The 6,470-nt window shown below is 47.1% G+C and overlaps 1 long non-coding RNA gene across 1 annotated transcript; it reads left to right on the top strand.

Moving 5' to 3' along the window:
• The first annotated feature begins 2,176 nt into the window (after window positions 1-2,176).
• LOC125611494 lies at window positions 2,177-3,624 on the top strand. The gene is made up of 3 exons (XR_007341649.1): window positions 2,177-2,314; window positions 2,912-2,965; window positions 3,142-3,624. It is a non-coding gene; the product is annotated as an uncharacterized LOC125611494 (long non-coding RNA).
• The last annotated feature ends 2,846 nt before the right edge of the window (window positions 3,625-6,470 follow it).

Genomic DNA, 6,470 nt, shown 5'->3' with positions numbered 1-6,470 from the left:
ACTATCAGGAAAAAAATCTAAAAGTGGACATCTCACTTGAGTGGCCCTCCAAGGGAAACAGTTCCCCTTGTATCTTGCTGTGGGAATATGAGCAACATAGCCCTTTTGGAAAACATAAAGACTATATATTTTGAACTTTTTAAATGCACCTACATTTTAACATACATCCTGGGAATCATCTCAAAGATACAACAGCACCAACAGATGAAGGCATGTAGATGTATGAGGCATTTGATGTTCCAGTGGCAAATCTCTGGGAGCAAAGTGAACACCCTATACTAGGCAACAGCCAGATAAATCCTGCTCCCACATCCCTCTCTGTGACCATCCAAGAGAATGAATCAGCAGAACCAGGTTAGCTAAAGGAGCTGAGAAGGACACCCACGTTTTTCAGTGAGTTATCTGGGGAACACAATGAAGGAGAGAAGGGAAGGTAAACAAAAAAGAAAAGAAAAATTATCTTTAAAAATATTATATGACCACATGTATGTATTCAACTGAAATGAATTATCCAAATGCATATGTGGATATATAAATTAAAAAGTAAGTTTACACTTGAACACTTGGAAGTCCCTGGCTCTCCTTTATGAAACTCTGCTCCTGAGTCTCTGCTCTCCCAGGCAGAGAATCCTCACCATGTGCAGATCTGATTGGCTATTTCTTGGATGCCTCCTTCCAGCCTGTGACCCTGAACTGCTTCTTCTACCCTCGTAGTCACTTTCCTAAACAGAGTCAGTACCTTCCTGAAGAGAAACCATACCACCAGCTCTGAAACAAGATTTAACTAGCCAGGTGCCCTCACTCTCTCTCTCTGCCTCTGTGTCTATGTTTTGGAAAGGAAGAAATTAAAAACAGCCACATTCCACTGCTATGGGCAATAGGAGCCACAGGTACCCAGCCATGCAGGGTGCTCACAAATGATGCCTTCCTCGCCCTCTCCCTAAGCGAGACTGCTGTCAGATAACCATCCGACCAGAGTCCTGGGACACTGACCTCATCCCCTCCTGCTTGCTCCCCCTACAAGAATGTCTGCATGGGGCCTGGACTGCCCTCCCTTCACCTGCATCTCTCTCCTCACTGTGTACCTCCCACAGGACAAGAGGCCATGTCACTCTTCTGCAGATCTGAGGTCCTTTCCTACTGGCCTGGACCCAGCATCCAGCCCCCATGTAGCCCATCCCTCCACTCTGCCTGAAACAAGTAGGTCAGCTCCCTAAGGACAGCAAGCATTGATCAGCCATCTCTCACCAGCTTCTTCTGAACTGGAGAGCACATCTTTTAAAAATAAATGCATATAAAAATTTCTAAGACTAATTGTTAAGCTTTTAGGTCTTGCCATCCCAGAGCATTTGAATTTAATAAGGGACAGCGCATTTAACCCAGAGAAGATAATCAGACCCAGCCTGATCATTTTCATAGGTGGAGAAAGAAATCACCCAGGCTTGAGTGAGGAGTTTCAAGTCTCTTGGGCGAAGCCAGGACTCAGATTAGGAAACCACAAGGCACCAGTGGAGGGGAGGGCTCTGCATTCACTGAACCTCCCCCTAAAGCCTGCTTATTTCTGTGAGTGACATAGTCTGTATCTAGGGTTTATAAATCATCTCTGTAAACCTGAAGGGTTCAGAGTGCTCTCATGGGACATCAATTTGAGCCATAGCCATGCTTACAGGGACAGGAAGACACAGAGCCAGCAGGGGCCCATGACACGGTCCCCATCTAGTCCTCCCAGGGGGAAACAGCAGGATGTCCCAGGGGCTCCTTAGGTCTCAGGGTAGTGGGGAAAATCATAGGCTGAAAATCAGGAGAGAGGATCTCACGTCTGGCATTGCCCCCAACTCTCCAGAGATGTGCCGATCCCCTTCCCTGTGAATGTCCCTCCTCATCTGTGAACTACAGGTGGATGTGGGCTGGAATGTTGGGTCCCCATGCCCAGAGCCCTTCCATCTATGGCCTGTATCTAGCATGGGGTGAGGAGCGTTGCAGATGCTGGGGGATCTACCAGACAATATGTTCGCTCTCCTGAGGCAAATTTTGTCACTAAGGAAAACCACCCTTTGAATAACAAGAGCAAGGCCTGCAGTGTGGCACGCCGCCGGCAGGTGGCGGCAGATGCCAAGCCAGGATCCCGAGGCGCGCGAGAGTAGCGGTTGATTCAGGTTGGAGCACCTGGAAACGTGGTCCCGAATGTTCACTTTCTAAATCCGGAGTGCTCCGTCTACCCAAGATACTCCGTCTAAGATGATCAATCCCAGATGCTTGGATAAGGATGCTTCGTCAGGGCTGTTGAATCCCAGTGTTCAGTCCAGGGTTCTAGGTAAGGAATGTGCAATCCTTCTGAGATGCTGCTCACAGATGCATGGTCTGGGGTTCTAGGTCAAGATGCTCCCAGCGAATTGCTCCGCGCCCTCACCATCACCTCCTTCTGCTTCCTGCCTGCACCCTACCACAGCCACCACCAGCACCTGGAACTCAGGAAAGGACTCACTCCTGTTTGCTCAATGAATGAATGAACAAATGAATAGGGTTGGGAATCAGCTCAGCTTGGTGTGAAGGGGGAGCTCAGGTTGAGCATATCTGGAGATGCCCTACCTCTCCGGATGATCCTGAGCAAGAAGAAAACCCTGTTATCTAATGCCAGGCCCTCATCACCACGCTGGAGTACCAGATTCAGGGTCCCTCCAATATTGTGCTGGTGTCCCAGGCCTCCTTCACCCTCAATTCTCAGACGCCCTCCGATTTCTCCTGTTAGAGCAAGGAGGGGGAGTCTGGAAGGGGAGAGTGGTGAACAATGAACCCAGGTGATCAGAATAGTGGATGTAGCCCTAGACCCATTCGCCAAGGAAGGGGCCGCATTTTCTGAGGTGGTACTGGGAAGCCCTGGAATTAACTGCCTGTTTTTTAAACTCTCCAGGAAGACTTCAGAGTGGATCCTATTTTCTCACATGGAAACTAGGACTCTGAGCAGGTGAGCAACCTATTAGGCAGAGAGGAGGGTGGTGGATGACAGCTTGAAGAAGGGTCCTCTCTGTTCTTCTCCATTTTTAGGGATTTTTCTAGGGAGTGGCACGGCATAGATCTACCAGAGGCTCCCATGGGTGGCTAGATAATTTCCCCAGTGACTTTTCATCTTTATCTCTCCAGGGAGCAAGTAGAGTCACTGTAACCCAGAGCACACCAACAGGAAGAAGGGGCTGTGACTTCAACCCCATCCCTTGGAGGGAAGGATGAGAGGAGCAGGGATCCAGGTACCTTTTCCATTTCTTTTCCCACATGCAAGTTTGTGTTTCAGTTGGCATTTCTGTGCAAAAACCTGCTCACTGGAAGAGACAGCAGTAGGTGGGCCCTGAGGTCTTAATGGGAGCTTCCCCTACATCTAGGAATGTTGATCCTACTTCCTGAAAGTCAGATCATTGCACATAGCTACACCTAACAGGAAAGAAAGTGTCCAGGCTCACTGATGGAGAGCAGGGCACAGACAGGCACAGTCATGGCTGGCACTGCAGAAGACGCCTCATGTTCCAGTCTCCATGACATCTCCACCGGGCTGCTCTGTAGGCATCTCTCAGCTGAGTATTCAAGAGAGAACCCAGCCTCCCGGTCGGTCCTCTCCTTGAACCCAGGCTCCCCAGAGACTTCAAAACCCCAACCCCTTTCAGGGAACCTATGACATCAAAAACGTTTTCATAACAATACTAAGGAGCCCTTTGACTCTTCACTCACTTTCTCCTGGAAGGTTGGGGGAGCTTAGTTCTAGCACCTCCATGACTACAGAATGGAATGGCTGCTTTCTATTCCTGTTTTTAAATTCCTCAATTTAGGTTTCTTATTCTTAATATGGGTAGCTATATAAACAAAAGCTCATTGACTCCTCAGTATTTTTAAGAGCAGCAAGTCCAAAATGTCTCAGAACCACTGTTTTAAATAATATTAGTCCGCATTGCCTTTCAGCACTCTTTCTCTCTCAGAGAATAACCCAGCACCCTGTAGGAGTCCGCAGTCCCCACAGCCTGTGTCCTCTCCCTGCCTACTCTCTTCCCAGTTGAATGAATCATTAAGGATTTTCAATTGATTCTCCATGAATTTTCTGTGATTGTGCTCATCATTCACAGTAAAATCTCGTTTGGTGCCTTATCATGTGGCATAATGGAGAATATTCTTATGTCCAAGAATGTAACCAGGAGAATTAGGTTTTTAAATGCATGAAATAAAATCTTTACAATTTAAAAGGAATGTGATTGGGATGTTGTGATATGTGTGCTCCTTTATTAATACATTAAATAAAACAAGATCCAGTGGAATGTCTAGCAAGCATCAAAATTTCAAAGTATTGATAATTTTTTTTAATTTAGATTATCTGTCACAACTGTGACAGGATATGGAACTATTGTGATTTCTCTTGGTCACAAAGTCACAGTTGCTATTAATGGCTCCATAGCCGTGTAGCCAATCCTGGGATAAGCATTAAGGTCAAGAAACACACATTCACCACTACTGCCCACCTACTGGGCTGGATCCAACTGTAAATGAAGAAGGAAATTTGATAGAAAGTGTGTGTGTGGAGCTGGGGATGTGGCTCAAATGGAAGTGTGCTCGCCTGGCATGCGTGAGGCACTGGGTTAGATCCTCAGCACCAAATAAAAAAATAAAGATATTTTTAAAAATCTTTAAAAAAAAAAAAAGAAAGAAAGAAAGTGTGTGTGTGTGTATGCAACTGGACTCCTTCACACCCCAAAAACACTCTCCACTGGCAGCTTCAAGTGTGTGGAGTACACACATTTACAGGAGGACATGTCTGGAACAAAGAAGAAACTAGAAGGAAAGGCAGGTAGATCTGACCCTCTGGAGTGAGGGGGAAGAACAGGGGCTCCACCTGCCCCAGGCAGGTCTGGAAGAGACAGTGCCCAGGGCTGCTGCTCATCCCTGTTCTTCATGTCACCCATCAGTCATAGCAGGGGAGACTGAACTTCTCTCCCACTTCTGTAACACCAAAAAAGCCAGGTCCTTGTTCTAAGACCCAGGTATGACAAGACCAAGTGAGCAGCAGCTTCTTCTCCTAATCTGCTAGTCTTCTCCATGAAGCTCAGGGTCCCTGGGGTGATGGGGTCTTTGGAGGAGACCAATAATACTGTGAGGCAATCCTGCCTCAAGTGTCCCTTGAGCCCCAGAAGACATGACAGAGTAAATAGGGGTTCTAGGGCCTGTAAAACACCTGAGGGAGGAAGCCAGGAGGCCCCATCTACTCTTAACAGGCAACTACTTCTCCCTGAAAGGGGAAGAGTTGGGCACTGCTCCCCTACCAGGATGATTAGTGATGAATGGGGACCAGTCTCTCTCTCTCTCTCTCTCTCTCTCTCTCTCTCTCTCTCTCTCTCTCTCTCTCCCTCTCCCTCTCCCTCTCCCTCTCTCCCCCCCTCAATCTTCTGTCTCTCTGTATGTGTCTCCATCACACATAGTTGCTCCCTGTTATAGATTATAGGTTTATGTCCCCATCCTCGAATTCTTATGTTGGAATCCTCACCCGCAAGGCAATGGTGTTAGGAGGTGGGTACTTCGGAGATGATTGGGTCATGAAGGTGGAACAACCACGCATGGAATTAGTGCCCTTATGAAAGTGGCCCCAGAGAGTTCTCCAGGTCCTACCCACTATGTGAGGACACATCTGCTACCTAGAAGTGCATCCTCACCTGAACCTAATTGTGCTGGCACCCTGACCTCAGACTTCCAGCTTCCAGATCTGTGAAAAATAAATTTCTACTATTTCAAAGATACCCAGGCTATGGTGTTCTTTTAAACAGCCAAAAATGGCCAAGGCAGTGCCCCACCCTCTCTGAAAGAGTTTAATTGACTCTCGGTTTATTACTTGGAGTGCTCCCATCTTGGGGTCTGGACAGGGAGGGATGAGATTCAGGAGAGGGATCCAGGTGCACTGCTCCTCCCGCTGAACTTGGAGGCTACTGCTGCCAGCTTCTTCTTTACCAGAGGGGAGGGGACGCCCAGGGGACTGCACTGTGGGTTAGGTTCCACATCTGAGCAGGAAACATGGGTCTTCTAGTGTATTCCCCACAGTCCCTAATGAAACAGAGAAAGTACCAAACAGTTTGTCTAAAACATGTCCATTTCTTAACCCTGCCAACTTGGGAAAGTCCCTTCATTTCTTAGGAACAGTTTATCCACTGGCAAGTGGAATAACAGAACCTCCGCAGACCTCCTGGAGACTGGGAATTAATGAGGGTCACCGACATAATGGAAATAACTTCCTTTTAGAAATAGAAGGGATGATAAGAATTCAAAATGATTGGATGAAGAATGAAACAATAAGCAAGTTCAAGGTGCACATTTGAATTAAAATAAATCATGTCCTAAAATAAAATCTTCACCCTGGAGAATATCTAATTTGTGTTCTACCAGTCCAGCTGCCCAGAACAAGTGAATGAATAAAGAGAATGTGATACACAGAGAGAGAGAGAGAG

This window comes from Marmota marmota, unplaced genomic scaffold, assembly GCF_001458135.2.
Source record: "Marmota marmota marmota unplaced genomic scaffold, marMar, whole genome shotgun sequence".
NCBI classification, from domain to species: domain Eukaryota; kingdom Metazoa; phylum Chordata; class Mammalia; order Rodentia; family Sciuridae; genus Marmota; species Marmota marmota.
The sequence above is the reverse complement of the archived record's forward strand: the minus strand, read 5'-3'. Positions and strand labels throughout refer to the sequence as shown.